Source organism: Orycteropus afer, unplaced genomic scaffold, assembly GCF_000298275.1.
Source record: "Orycteropus afer afer isolate SDZICR_OR568_19922 unplaced genomic scaffold, OryAfe1.0 scaffold00015, whole genome shotgun sequence".
Taxonomy (NCBI): Eukaryota; Metazoa; Chordata; class Mammalia; order Tubulidentata; family Orycteropodidae; genus Orycteropus; species Orycteropus afer.
Window position 1 is genome coordinate 14717054 of NW_006921602.1, and position 15969 is coordinate 14733022.

Consider the following 15969-nt stretch of genomic DNA (forward strand, 5'->3'; position numbering starts at 1 on the left):
ATTCTTCTGCTAGTTGGGGTTTAGTCCAAATCTGCATCCTTTCCTTCAAGGCTCAGGGGTCCAAGATTATCTTCTGTGTCTGTATTAATTGGTTTCCCTTTTCTTTGTTGAAGAGGGTCTGTGCAATCCTTCTGCCTAGTCCGCCATCTTGCCCCGCCTCTCTTTTTTTTCTTTTTTTGAAAGGTTTTAGGATGTCACGTCAGAGACTAGTTTACAAAGACCATGACTTTCATTTGAAACTCTCTCTCTCTCTCTCTCTCTCTCTGGTTCTTCTTGCTGCCTCACTCTGATGAAACCAGCTGCCTGTTGTGAGCAGCTCTATGGAGAGGTCCACATGGCGAGGACCTGAAGGGAACCTCAAGCCGATAGCCTGTGAGGAACTGAATACTGCCATCAATGACATGAGAAAACTTGAGAGAAGATTCTTTCCCAATTGAGCCTGGAGAAGACCACAGCCCCATCCAACACCTTGATTTCAGCTACATGTGAAGACCTAGAGGACCCAGTAAGCTGTGCCCAGATTCCTGATATACAGAAACCATGAGGTAACAAGTGTTGTGGTAAGCCACTGAGTTTTGTAATTTGATACACAGCAATAGCTAATTAATAGGTCCAGCCAATGTGAAGGCTTCTTCTCCCTCCGCTTCTATCTGCAGATCCAGAACGTAGACCCCATTCCACCATGGATGTATGGAGATAAATGACCAATGACCCACTCTGAAGACTGACTCCAAGAAGAGGTAGGTAGGATCCTTTGAAGAGGGGAGGAATATAAGAGATAAACAAGCTAAGAAGGGGCAGGGAAGGGGGAACAATCAAATTGAGGGATAGTATAAACATGTGACCTGTGCTCTTCAAAATGTCAGTGTCACAAGAGAAAGAAGGTCCCAGAACTTTTCCAGAATAAAGGAAACTGAGAAATACATGACATCTAAATGCACTGGTGATCTTGAATTGGAGCCAGTATCAGGAAAAACAATGCTAGAAAGGTAATTGTTGAGACAACTGTTAAAATGTGAATATCTTCTATGTATTAGCTAATTGTGTTTTGTCAATGTTAAATTTTCTCAATTTGAAATTGTATTGTGGTTATGTAAGAAAATGTCATCGTTCTTAGAGATACACACCAAAGTATTTCAAGTTAAAAGAACAAGATATTGTCGACTATCAAATGACTTTATATAAAAGGATAAATTCCTTAATGTCCATGATAAGTTCTGTGAAATAGGACATTATGTGATTTGGATGTTGTGTGAATACCACATTAAAACCTTATGAGAGCCCACTTCAAGTTGTCCTCACCCCTACTGTTGCTGCTAGAGCTGGTGGAGGCTGGGGGAATGGTGCCAGCAGCACAGTGGCTGACAGGGTAATTGTGGGAGCAGAGGAAGATGAAGTGAGTGAGGAGGGAGCTGAGTGTGCCCAGCCCTGCATGTTGTTCTGTCCATCTGCCTGTTGAACAAAGCCTGAGAGCCTGTGTCCAGAGCCATGTCCTCTACCTCACCTGCTTGTATCCCACCTGTGGTCCAGTGCTGCAGGAGTATGGGTTTATGGTCTTAGAGACCATTAGGGGAAATAATAGACAAAAAGAGAGCTTAAAAAAAAAACCTATGAGACAACAAATGTATATATGGTAGGGTTTTAAGCAACACATACCTATACATGCACAGACATGTATGAACAAACATAGAACAGAGACAGAGAAACTAAGCATAACGAGACAAAGTGTTAACAACTGATGAATCAAGAAGTAACCAGAAGGCTGGTGGTTCAAACCCACCAGCCATTCCTCAGAAGGAAGGTTGGGCAATCTACTTCTGTAGTGATAATACCTCGGAAACCCAAGGAGAGGTGGTTATGAGTCGGGTCTGACTCAAAGGCACATAACAACAACAACATATGGAAAGGCGGATTACTCTTAGAGAGGGGAGGAAACCCATGAGTAACAGTCAGAACTGGTAATGCAATGCAACCACTGCCGTGGAGTCAGATCCAACTCATAGCTCCCCCTCCTTGGGTTTCTAAGGCAGTATCACTATGGATGTATGTCACGGCCAGCACGACAATTCTAGAACAGGGGGTAAGAGAATGAGTTAAAAATGAGAGAAAAAGTTAAAGGATGGGAACGGGAGGGACACTCAGAGCCATTGCAAAGCAGTGCCAACTTTATTATAATTATACTCAAACTTATATACAGGTTTAACATGAGGAAAGTGCATGATTTATATGTCATACAATCAATCACAAGTTAATCAATATTAGGAAAAGTACATGCATACACAATTGGCATATTAAAATTTAAACTAACATTCCTGTTCCCATAATTCAAGTCACCACAACTCAGGTCACCTTAACTTCTTAAATTCTATACTCATTCTTCTATGTAACTATGTTCCCTAGAAACCTATGTTCCCTAGAAACTAGTTTAGGTTGGCTTCCGCATATTCTGGGTTCAATCAAAGGTTATGCCTCTTATGCACCTGCTGTTTCACAGAACAATACAAGGGAGAAAATGGCTGATGGTGTACTAAGAGCAGGGCCCAACTTTCAGGGACACCTAACTGCATCAACCCTCAAAAGCCAGGGCCCATCAGTCCTAGTCCTTATGGGGACACTGAAAGTATCAACCTATTTCTGGGAGCCATTGCTCAATTAGTCACTCACCATGTCCCATCAGTCCTTTAAGACTTAGGGCTCTCCACAGATGTAGATTGCCCAACTTTCTTTCTGAGGAGTGGCTGGTGGATTTGAACCTCCAGCCTTCTGGTTAGCAGTCAAATGCCTGAGGCGCTATGCCACCAGGACCCAAATACACAAAAACTACTGTGTTGGTGCTTCCAGAAAACAGGATGGGAGATAGAGCAGGTGATGAGGCCCATCATAAATGCTCCTGGGAATGAAAGGTGAAGGCTTTGTGAGATCCTGAGTTGGCATCAGAAAGGACAAGACTCTGATTCAATTAAGGAAAATGTATAGAAATGGAATGCAATAGAGGACACTGGCAAGTGCTGAGTGGTACGTGGGTTAAAAGTAGAGAGTTGATTGATCTAGTGTGTGTCTGAGGTTGGCTTTGAATGGTATCTTTGGGAAAATTGAAAGCACAGAGGAAGTGTCCCAAATTCTTGACCACCTGGCAAACTGTGGCCCAAACAATTTCTAAATATTTAAGGAGAGTTGAACAAGTTTCAAGCAGGGCAGTGAGCAAGGGCACAGTAGAGTGTCAAACTGGTTCTGGCTTAGACCAAGTGTTGGCAGAGAACTTTTCAGCCAGCTCAGCTGACTCACCTCCAGTGGAATCCCTTCTGCCAAGGCAGTTATCTTGGATAGAGGATGGAAAAGCTGAGGCATGATGAAAGACAGCCTGGCTGCTCTTAGACCTGGGCTTGCATATTGAAAGCCAACCCAGAAGAGCCTTTAATGTGTTGCTGCACACTAGAGCATCAGGGATGGGGGAGACCCATGCCAAACTCAATTTTCCTCACAGAAACAGCTCCAATCTTCTTCATGGATTCAGGCAGCAAAGGCAGGAGTTCCTTCCTGAGGAAAGGCTCTTTCATGGTAGGAGAGATGCAGGGGACAGGTGAGAAAAGGGCTTGGGGTCCATGGGCATCACTAAATTCAATCCCTCAGGGGCAGCTCCAGGCTCTCAATCCCAGCAACTATGCCTGTTATCCAAGTGTTAGCTCGATTCTGTGTCCCGCAGGCTGAATGCATTCTTGCATGATGATCCTGGCCCTTGCCAGGGATGTTGGGGCAAGTGGGATCCAGGATGCTAAAAGAGTCAGCTTTGGACCTCTTTCTAATAACCTACCCCAGGGAAGGTCCAGGGAACTGGCCCTACACAGCTTAAAATACAGAGCTTCCTCAGAAACTAAAAAGAAACCCAAATCCACTGCCACTGAGTAGATCTTAACTCATAGCAACCCCTATTGGGTTTCTGAGGCTATAAATCTTTATAGAAGTAGAGTGCCCCGTCTTATTTCCATGGAGTGGCCAGTGAGTTTGAGCCACTGACCTTCTGGTTAGCAGCCAAATTTCTTTTTTTTTTTTTTTTTAGGATTTGGGTGAAGATTTACAGAGTAAATTCACTTTTCATACAGCAGTTCACATATACTTTGTCTCATGTCATTGACCAAAATTTACAATGCAGCAGCTCCCCTCCCACTTCCTCCCCATAGTTACCTCCTCCCAGTGTCCATCCCTTCGTACTCTTCGAGAGGCCCATTGTCTGCCAACCCTGTATATGATCTTGGATACACTCTCCATTTAGACATACATAATTGTTTAGCTTGTTCACCCATCTATCCGTCCCTATACCCATGTGCAGCCAAATTTCTTAACCACTATGCCACCAAACTCCTTCCAGAACCTAAGGAGAGCTATAAAAACAAGAAAGCTATAAGGTGCGGTGAAGTTACAGCAGAAGTGTATTTAACTCAACATATTCAATTGTCTTTGCTAGTGGTTGCAGTAGGAGCTCTGGTAGCATAGTGCCTAAAGCATTTGACTAACCAGAAGGCTGGCGGTTCAAACCCAGCCAGCCACTCCTCGGAAAGAAGGTTGGGCAATCTACTTCCATAGTGATACCGCCTCGGCAACCCAAGGAGGGGTCACTAGGAGTCGGGTCCAACTCGATGGCACATAACAACAACAACAACAGTGATTGCAGTAGAGGCACAGGAGTGAGAGAGAGAAAGAGAAGAGAATGAGAGTAAGAACAAGGTCGAGACACAAAGCAACACTCTGGGGTGTTTCACCATCCCTTGCTTTTGTCCTTTACCTTGCCCTTGTTGTTGTTGTTATGTGCCTTCGAGTCAGACCGACTCAAAATGACCCCTCCTTGGGTTTTCGAGGCAGTATCAGTACGGAAATAGATTGTCCCATCTTCCTTCTGATGAGTGGCATGTGGATTTGAACTGCCAGCCTTCTGGTTAGCAGCCAGATGGCTTAGGCACTATGCCACCAGAGCTTCCGATCTATAGAACAGGAAAGCCCAAACCTGGGCTGCACATTGGTGACAGAGCACTTACTTCACTGAGGTCGAGGTATTTCCCATTGATACCAGAAAGCTGCCACTCTGTGTGTGTTATTCCAGATTCATCTGAGCATTTCCTGCTCAGATCCCAGACTCTTTACACATAGTTCTGGATGCTATGTATGTGCTTGATGCTTAGCTGCGGGCCTATGGTTACAGACTAAACAACTTCTCCCTCCCACAATACTGGCCATAGAAGACTAAAGGCATATGCCTAGAAATAGGGCTTCAAACTGGTTTGAACCGGTTCAGCCATGACTGATGTAGTGAAATCAGAACAGACCAGAATTTGTAAAATGTGGGTATACTGGAATGATAACCGGAAAGGGAAAAATTATAGATTGAAGCCCTGGAATGGGAGACTTGGAAGAGGTATAGTGAGTCTCTTCAGGAGCCTGATATGGGAGACTGTATTATTCCAGGACTGTGGAGACCACTGCACATTCAAAGCAGCAGCTGGCCGCCATCTTTGAGTGGGGCACTGTTGTTTACAACTCTCAAGAGATTTGGTTGCTTTGCAATACCCACACCGCCTTTATTTTCTAAGAGAGAGATTAAGTTTCTAGCAGGGTACCTATCAGTAATTTTTGTCATTTCATACACTCATGTTTTACAAATTTGAGTCTTTTCTGGTTTTGTTTCATCAGCCATGACTGAACTGAGAAGAACCAGTTCCAAGTCCTGCCTAGAGAGAAGTCCAAAAGAATATATGTCAATCTGTTAACAGTGGTTAACTCTGGTGGATGGCATTATATAGGACTTCTATTTTCTAGAAGCTCTGGTGACATAGTGCCTAAGGCATTTTACTGCTAACCAGAAGGCTGGCAGTTCAAATCCACCAGTCACTCCTAACAAGGAAGATTGGGCAATCTATTTCTGTGGAGATACTGCCTCGGAAACCCAAGGAGAGGTCGCTATGAGTTGAATTCACTCGATGGCAGTGAGTTTTGTTTTTTTGCTTTTTTATTTTCTCCTTTTATATTCATCTTGGTTAATGATTTTAAAGATTATTAGACTATTTTTATAATCACAAAAATGATATTATTTTTGAGTATTACAAAAACACCTTGAAATTTTTATTTGTATGGCATTTAACTTCTACATTTGATAAGAACTGTATCTCTGCGGAAGTAGATTGCCCAATCTTCCTTACAAGGAGTAGCTGGTGGGTTGAACCTCCAGCCTTCTGGTTAGCAGTCAAATCCCTTAGGAAATACACCACCAGAGCTCCCTAGAATATTTTTACGCAAATACACTAGCAAGTATTTTTGTAAATGTCCTATGCTATTTTATTTTTTTACAGCAACGTGTTAAAAAAAAAAAATTGGCATAGTGGTGCTTAATAACTCCCAGGGGGAGTAAGCTTTGACAAACAATCATAGAAGGCACAGGTTATTTGCATAAAAAAACAGTAAGCTCCTCATCTTGCACATGGTATGATTCATGTATTCAATATCACTTTTATACTTTCCAATAGCATTTGATGACCCTTGTATGTGTATGTGTGTGTATGTATGTGCGTGTGTATGTTTCAAGAATAGAATAACTTCATGATGTATCAAGTATCTTCTCTGTGCTGGTTACTGTTTGTTCATATGCCTCATTTTTAACACTATGAAATATGTATTTATGGAAATAAGATTCATGGGTGACACAAATAGTTAAGCTCTCAACTGCCAACTGAAAGGTTGGCAGTTCAAACATACACAGAAGTGCCTCAGAAGAAAGGCCATGGTCATGGAAACCCTATGGGGCACAGTTCTACTCTGTAACACATGAAGCAGCCTGAGTCAGAATTGACATGACAATTGTTTTTTATTTTGTTTGTTTGTTTTTTTATGGAAATAGTGGAAACAGAGGGTCAGGACTTTCTTGGAGAATGGAACTAGGATTCTAACCCACATCCAAACACTCTCAAAAACTCACTGCCATCAAATTGATTCCAAATCATAGTGACACCCATAGGGTTTCCAAGGCAGTAAATCTTTATAGAAGTAGATTGCTTCTTCCTTCTCAGAGAGGCTGGTGTTTGAACCCCCAACCTTCTAGTTAGCAGTCAAGTGCTTTAGGGGCTACACCACCAGAGTTCCTTAGCCCACATCCAGATAACACAAAAGCTTGAGCTTTTTTCTACTACACTAGACTGCATCAGGTTCCCCACACTCTAAAGCATATAAATAAGGTGTAGACTAAATATACCACATGATATCCATTACGTATTTCATGAGGTTAATTCCCCTTTAGGCAACCAATTACAATCTGGAATATATTATATATAATTTATACATTATATATATATATGGTATAATTTATACATTATATATATATAATGTATACTTTATACATTAGTATTAAGTTATAAGTTGTCCATTAAAATATTGAGTACTTTCTGAAATTTAATTTCATTCTAATGATGGTAATGGCCTATATGAAATACTCTTATTTCAAGGACTGAGGAATTCAATTAGTATTAAAAGTAACCACTCTCAAGCACTTTTGGAATGTATTATAGCTTTTTTCATTCTGCATGCCAGCAGCAATTTATTCTTTAAAGTTATTTGTTTTAAATTGCTACAAGGATAGTACTTAGTTTTTTGAAAATAGGCATTCTTGAAGAAAGTTAATATCAGATGTGCAATGCAGATATACCTATCTCTTTTCTTCTAAGCCAGCTACAGAGCAGCTTAGATGCTAGGTAAGGTTGGTAATGACTGGTACTTGAGTCAGATGGAGCTACACTTAAATCCCAATCCTGTCATTTCTTGCTATGTGTCCTAGTGGTTCAAACCCACCAGCCACTTCTTGGAAGGAAGGTTAGGCAATCTACTTCCGTAGAGATACCGCCTTGGAAACCCAAGGAGGGGTTGCTATGAGTTGCATCTGACTCCACGGCAGAGAGTTTGGTTTGTTTTTGGTCCTTGAGTCAATTGCTTAACTTCTTTATCAGTCAGGAAAATAGAAATGGCTATTTCAACAGAGAGAATTTAATGTAGGGAATTGGTTAAGAGGATGTTGGAGGGTTGCAAAAGCAAAAAGGCAACACTGAGTAAACACAGAGAGTGAAACTACAGGAAGAAGCCACAAAAAGCTGAGATTGTCAAAATCTAGAAGCTCAGAAGAAGGACCTGATGGAGCTAGAGCCCAGACTGAGGTGAAAGGCCATTGCTGGCAAGATGCTGACAGGAACAGGAAGCAAACTGAAGGAGTAAGCCTCTTCTTCCTCCTCCCAACACCTTCTATTGGCAGAGCCTGACAGACAAAGCAGAAGTGTGGTTTGCATAGGTTAAGCCCTCAAAATTCACAAAGCAAAGTATACAAACCAAAAACCAAACACTGCCATCAAGTTGATTTCAACTCATAACGACCCCTCCTTGGGTTTCCGAGGCGGTGTCTCTACAGAAGTAGGTTGTCAAGTCTTCCTTCCGAGGAGTGGCTGGTGGGTTTGAACTGCCAGCCTTCTGATTAGCAGTCAAATGCCTTAGACACTACGACACCAAAGCAAAGTATAGAGATTGGTTTTGCAATTGTCACCCTTCTCAAAGCCTCAGCTTCTTCAATAGTGATTTAGAAATGACAACACTATTTACCTCAAAAGTTGTTATAAGGATTAAATGAGATAATGAAATTAGAGTGCTTAGCCCTATGTCTGGCAATTAGCAGTGCTCCATTATTGATGGCTTACTGTTAATAAATCACATTAAGGCCAAGATATATGCCAAATTGGCACTGGCAATGAAACCAGTGCCAGAGAACAACTAAGAGACATTTATTTTACATGTAAATTGTTTACTCACATATGAAGAAGTCAATTGGTAGCGTGAGTCAAGGAACAAAGGCAAAATCAGAGAGAGGCAAAAGGTAAGCAAGATAGAACAACTGCCTATGTTCTACACCTATGGGAACAGTGATTCGTTCTTCTCTGCACATTTTTTTTTTTTTTTTTTTGGAGTAAACTGAACAGCTGGCAGTTTGCGGAGGGGAATCTGAGTATTTTATCTTTATCTTTGAGCAGGCTGACTAGTGGCATAAAGGAAAACAATTTCAGATGCTGATAGATTTTCCAGAAACCTGAGAGTTTAGACATTCCTGATAGACTGTCTGTTCCTGCCTAATTCCTTCCATCAGAACCCCACCTCTGTTAGTGGAGGGTTGTATTTCCCTTGTTGGGAGATCTCACCAGAGTCAACACTTTAGGCTTTGCCTGAACCAGTGATTTCAACCTAGTCTGACATTGGAATGGCCAAGGAGCTTTAAGAAGTTGATGCCCAGACTCCATCCCTAAGGATTCTGATATCACTGGCCTGGGTGTGGTCTGGGCTTCAAGATTTTTAAAAGCTCCCCAGGTGAGTCTGATGTGTATCCAGTTTTAAGAACCACCAGTCTAAACAAGCAAGTCAATTTGAACTGGTATTATTTCAGTTACCACATCAACCTGATTTTTTAAAATCGGTCACTTCAGACAATGTTTCTCCATGTGTATTTGCATGTGCTATGAGAATGTCTAGGTATATAGTAGAGCTGACAAGGGACAAGGTTGTAGTGGGTTCTTGGCCACAGCTAGCTACCCTAGCTAGGGGAGCGAATAGTTGGACTTGCAGGCTTGGAACCATGGCTGCAAGGGACATCAAGCTCAACTGGTATAGCATAGTACACAAAAACATTTTTCTACATCCCACTTTGATGAGTAGTGACTGGGATCTTAAAAGCTTGCAAGCAGCCATCTAGATGCAATGATGGGTCTCTCTTCATCCAGAGCAAAGTAGAATGAAGAAAACCAAAGATACATGGAAACAATTAGTCCAATGGCAGACCATGTGATCTTCAGCCTATATGACCATGAGACCAGAACTAGATGGTGCCCGGCTACCACTGTCAATCACTCAGAGGGGGATCAGTGCAGGAGATCCTGGATAGAGTGGGAGAACAATGTGGAACAAAACTCAAAATTATTCAAAAGACTGGGTTTGCTAGTCTGATAGAGGCTGGTGAGACCCCTGAGACTATGGACCCTCTCCACCCTTCAGATCTGGAACTAAACTCATTCCTGTGGCTTCCAGCCAAACAATAGATAGGCATATGGGGTGAACATTTACATCAGGTAGATACACTACTTGAAGCAATCAATCATGGGAGAACAGAAGGACAGTGTTTGTACAGGGAGACACCTAACAGGGCAGGAATGCGTGGGAGGGAAGGACACAGTGAAGAGGTACCTATGGGGAGGAAGTGGGAAGAGAGCTGTTACATTGTGGGGAATTGAAGTCAATGTCATGAGACAAAATGTGTATGAACTGCTGTATGGAAAATGAATTTGCTCTGTAAACTTTCACCCAAATCACACAAAAAATTAAAATAAAAATATTGGTCACTTTACTAAAGAAATAATCGACAACTGATTAGTGGTCGTTTTTTATTTTAAGTTAAGAAAAAGAAATAAAAAATAAAGAAGAAAGCATGAAACACTTTATTAAAACAGCTACAAGTGAGAAATGAGTGAATAGTTAACACTGTCTCCTAGATCTACTGAATCAGATTCTTGGTGATCTGATTGGGAATTTAGCATGCCAACTGTCTATAGATTAGACAGGTTGGGAAACCCTGCAAGTATGTTATAATTCGTTAACTTTTCCAAACTTCCTCTTGCTGCTAACATTAGTCTCAGCTTAACTCACATTGGTGTCACTACACTTAATTAGAATGATGTTGTTGTTATTAGTTGCCACTGAGTGGGCTCTGACTCATAGGTTATACTTGAACATAAAGAAAACAAAAATCCTGACAATTGGACCAATAAACAACATCATAATAAATGGTCAATAGATTAGAATACATTTTTTCCAATTCACCCTGTATCATAATCTTTCCAGCAGATCTTCCTGGATTTGCCCAAGGTACCTCTGACTTCAAAATCCTTATAACTTTTCAGAATTGTGAATTGTGAATAGTTCACTAAAGGAAACATTTCTTTGGTGTTTTTTTCCCCCACAAGCTGAGGTTGAAAAAATCATAGCAGATTTTAGTTCCTTCAGGGACCCAATTTCTCCTCAAAGGTAAGTGCTGACAGTAGAGGTTCTGGTCATTTCAACAACCAATAGTGCCATCCTGGGGAAGAGGGAGGTCGGCCTGAGGAGAGAAAGAAGTAGCAGCATCCCCGCAGGTGGGTGGAGAGAAGAGATGAGTGAACCATAGCTGGGAGGCCTTCATTAGGTGGGGTTTGTCTTCAGGAGGCTCTAGCAGTAGAGGAAGAGAGCCCTAACCATAGGCTCCAGGCCAAGGAGGCTGGGGTACAGACATAGGAAATACCAGGATACAAAATAAACTACAGGGAACAAAGCACAGAGGATCAGCAAGAACTAAGGCAACACACAAGTACCAAAGGGATAGGATTTCAGAACATGAAGCTGCCTAGTTTTTAGACCTGACCACATTTGTGACAGACCAATAAGAGATGACATATAATCAGTCAGCCAAATGATCAATTAGGTGTAGTTAAAATGGTGTGTATAAGCACGTGCATATATCTGTGTGGTTATATACATATAAACCTGCAAACCTGTTGCTGTTGAGTTGATTCTGACTCAAAGCAAACCCCAAGTGTGTAGGAGTAGTACTGTTCTCCATAGAGTTTTCAATGACTGTAATCTCACAGAAGTAGATTGCAAGGTCTTTCTTCTGTAGTATGGTGGGGTGGATTCAAACCACCAACCCTTTGATTAGTAGCCAAGTACAAACAGCTCCACCCAAGGACCTATACATGCATGTGTTGCCATTGTTGTGGCATGTCATCAAGTTGGTTCTGACTCATAGAGACCCTACAGGACAGAGTACACTGCTTCATAGGGTTTCCTAGGTTAGAGATCTTTATGGGAGCAGATCTCTAGGTCTTTTCTCCTGAGGAGTGGCTGGTGGGTTCAAACCTCTACCTTTTGGTTAGCAGCTGAGCACTTAACCATTGTACCACCTGGACTTCTTGTGCATGCATATATATGTATGTAAATACAGTCTGGTCACAGTAACCAAAGCTGAGGAACCTTTGTACCTGGATTCTACTTTTACTCCTAGGTGCTATTTGTTCCCTCACAGCAAGAGAACTGAGGGGAGGTGGAGGGAAGAGGACTGGGACCATATTTGCAGGTCAATAAAGACCAGATCTGTGACAAGGTTAAGATTCATTCATTAAGTCATTTATTCATCAAGTATTAAAAGTGTCTACCACGTAAACAGGACAACCAGAATGGAAATAATGAGAGTGCTCACACACTGTGAAGAATGCATCCAACGTCACTGAACAACTTTTGTAGAAATTGTTGAAAGGGAACCTAAACTGCTATATAAGCCTTCACTGAAAACGCAAAAAATTAACATTTAAAAAAATAATAATAACCTTTGAAGAGGGAGAGAGAGAAGAAGACCTACTCTGTGCCAGGTACTCTGTGAGGCACTGGATTTACCACAAAGAATCCTGGTTTAGGCAGGAGTCCAAGGACCTAGCTTCCAGTCCAGACTCATGGTGTAAACTTGAGTAAGTCATTTAACTCACCTAGAGTCCAGTTGAAAGCTCTGGTAGCATAGTGCCTAAGGCATTTGACTGCTAACCAGAAGTCTGGCAGTTCAAACCCACAAACCACTTCTCGGAAGATCACTTCTAGGCACATGACTATGTTGAATGCAGAATAGAACAACATCACAGTAGGGCTTCTCACCATAGTTGTCCTGATGACACATAGTGTGGGCTCAATTGGTCATTTTGAATGTTAAATACGATTATATATATATGAAAAGACTTAGGTAAGCATGGAACAATTTTATGATGAAATTGTTTGGCTTGCATTATTAAAACCATTTCAACACCCTCTTTAGTCAGAATGCAGTTTTTCTGTCCCTTATAGACCAGTGTTGTGAAGCAAAAACAAACACATTAGAAAATGGTGTGTACAATAAAATTCAATCTTTTTATGACTGGAAAGGGGCTGGAAGGATAGATTAAACAACAGCAGTTATCTTGGAGTATAAGATTTAAGAATAATAAAATTTCCTTTTATTAATCTACATTTTCTAAAATTTTACCAAATATGCGTGGCTATAAAATTAGGATGTAAAAACTATTTTGATTTTGTTAAAAAAGCTGTGAAGGTTTTGATGAGAAGCAATCTCATGTGGCATGGGGACAAAAATTTAGTGAGCTCAGTGAGCAAACCCAAGGCGTCTTTGCACAGACATAAGGTAAACTTGCCCAATTTATCAATATGCATCTGTTGGTTGACTGGCTGAAATCAATATGGAAAAGTCTGGTGAATCAAAATGAAGAAATACCTGGGGCACACATGAGGAAACCATCCTTGGATCTTTCCCTTTATTTTTCACTGCAAAGTATCTCACAGATCTCAGCAAGCAGTCTTAATAAAACAGATCTTCAGTGTGTTTATCAATAAGGAAAAGAGAGAAAAATTTAAAGCAGAAGTCTTCTTCATTGTTGTAAAAATAGAACATTTGCCAATTCAACATTTTTCAGCTGTACAATTTAGTGACATCAATTACATTAATTACTTTGTGCAACCATCATCTGTAACCGTTGCCAAATTTCCCATCACCATAAACAGACACTCTCTGCTTTAAAGTAGAAGACTTTTAAAGAGAAGTCTAATAAAATGTAGTATCAGCTAAATATTTGTATCCTGGCAGGAGTCTTTTATTTTTGAAATAAAAACAGAGCAAATCTTGTTAAGTGTGACATTCCCAGTTTCTGATCTTCATTCCTCTAAAGAGGAAACTTCCCACAGTTTAGTTTTCTCTCTATTGCATTTTGAGGGCCTTTTGATCTCCTCAAATCCATCCTTTAGGAATATTCAACTAATTAATCTTCTTCCAGAAGCATATGCTTTGGAAAAATGATAATTAGGAGGTGAGCAAAAAAAGAGCTTTCTTCTCAAATATTTACTAATGAGTAGGAATGTTCAACTTACCTCAAAGACAGGTTCAAGAAGACTCCAGGGTTCCGTCCACTCAGACTCAGTTATCTGGTTTCACAAAGCTTTTCTTTCTTTTTTCATTTCATCTGAAGTTCTCCTTTATAGCATCATGTTTTGTTAAACACTGGATTTTTGAAGTGGTCTTTGTTTTGATTTGCAACCCTAACTGTAATAACCAAGCAAGGCAATGCCACACTGCCAGATGAGAATGATTACACCTTCTCCATATCTTATTGGGGGCACCTGCTCCCCAGTCAGATGGCCACAGGAGGAGTTCCCCAAAGCCCAAAGAGGTGGGGTGCACAGGGGGAGGTAGAATTTGAAGTAAACCTTATTATATGGAAACTCCTCCTCTAGCTTTCTGAACATTTTCAAAATTAACTGATTTATTTTAGAATAGATAATATATACACAAGGTACAACTTTCAAAATGTACAAAAGGGGACACGGTGGTGCTATTTCATGGAGGCAAATTGCATATGGCTGTATAGGTAGCATACTGTACAACTCCAGGATTGTGTGCAACTATCATTTCTATTCACATAGTCCAAAACTTCTATGTATTTTTTTTTTTAAAAACCTTTTTGAGTATTATATAAATAATATATCCTCATTGGTGGAAAATGCCGAGAAGTACAAAGCACATACAAACAATCTATAATCCTACCCACCCAGTGATAACATCTGCCCACATTTGGATGTGGTTCTTTTCAGTTCTTTGAAAAACACACGCATTTGCTAAGTGCATTAAATAATACAATTGCGTTAACTAATTGCATTTCTACTCTCATCTCCTAGCCACTTTCATCTCCTCCCAAAGCCCAGTTGGAACCACGGCCCCGAGAACATTTGCTCTATGCAGACAATATAAAATTTGGATCGAGAATACCAACGTTAGCAAGAGTCTTACCTTACAATTGTTGCCATACACTGTTACATATTCCTCAGCTAAAATCCTGTGATTGGCTAGGGTATGAGGGTCAGGTTTCAGATATATTCCACAAGCCTCAGGACTTTCCAGAAAGTTCTAGCAACTTCTGATCAAAACCAAGCTCTTTGGCCTTCTGGCAATTTAAAAATGAAAGGCTACCAAATATCTCAGATCCATGAAGAAATTTTCATCTATTCATGTTGAAGTAAAAAAAAAAGGACAATACAATATTTTTCAAAGACTTAAATTTTATTTAATTTTAATTTCATAATATTCTACTTTATGATGTTAAAATAAGTTTTCTTTCTGTGACAACTAAAGTTTAAAAACTATTTTCCTAATTTAAAAAAATTTAGCAACACTATATTAATGCCTCAAATTATTTTTGAAGTTTTACTGACCTGTGAAATCCAAATGTCTCAGAATCATTTAACTATATGTGAAACTCTTAGACCTCCTTAGGGAAGGGGCTGCCATTTTATTCACTGGCCTGGCTACCTAAGGCACTTCAATTTTTGTTGAACAGTTTGTTGACTCAAACAATAAAATAATAATTGAAATAATTGGGTAGTATTTTCTATATATGTTTTTACAATTTCATTTTTTTGGGGGGAATTTGTTTTGAATACATTACACAAAAGAATTGATCTGAGACAAATTGGAAATAACAAAAATGACCCTTCACCATAGAGTGTTTGAGAAGCATTGGTTAAAGCCATTTTTCCCAGCCTTTATTTGACCACAGAAACCCTAGCTTAAGGAACTAAGAGTTTTGCTTTTCACAGATTGTATTTTGGGAAATGTTATGTGAAAATTTAATCAGACATAATTCAAACTTTCTTCAATAATTTACAAAGCACTTCAGGATTTTGAAGTGCCTCAAGTTCATAATTTACAGCAACACTTATTATTGTTGCAGCAGGGTTGTAGTTTCAGTTATCAAACTTGCAATATACAGGTGACCAGGCAACAAACAGCATTTGCTGTGGAGCCTAAGGGTGAATATTAATGGTTAGCAACAGTCCCTGACAGCC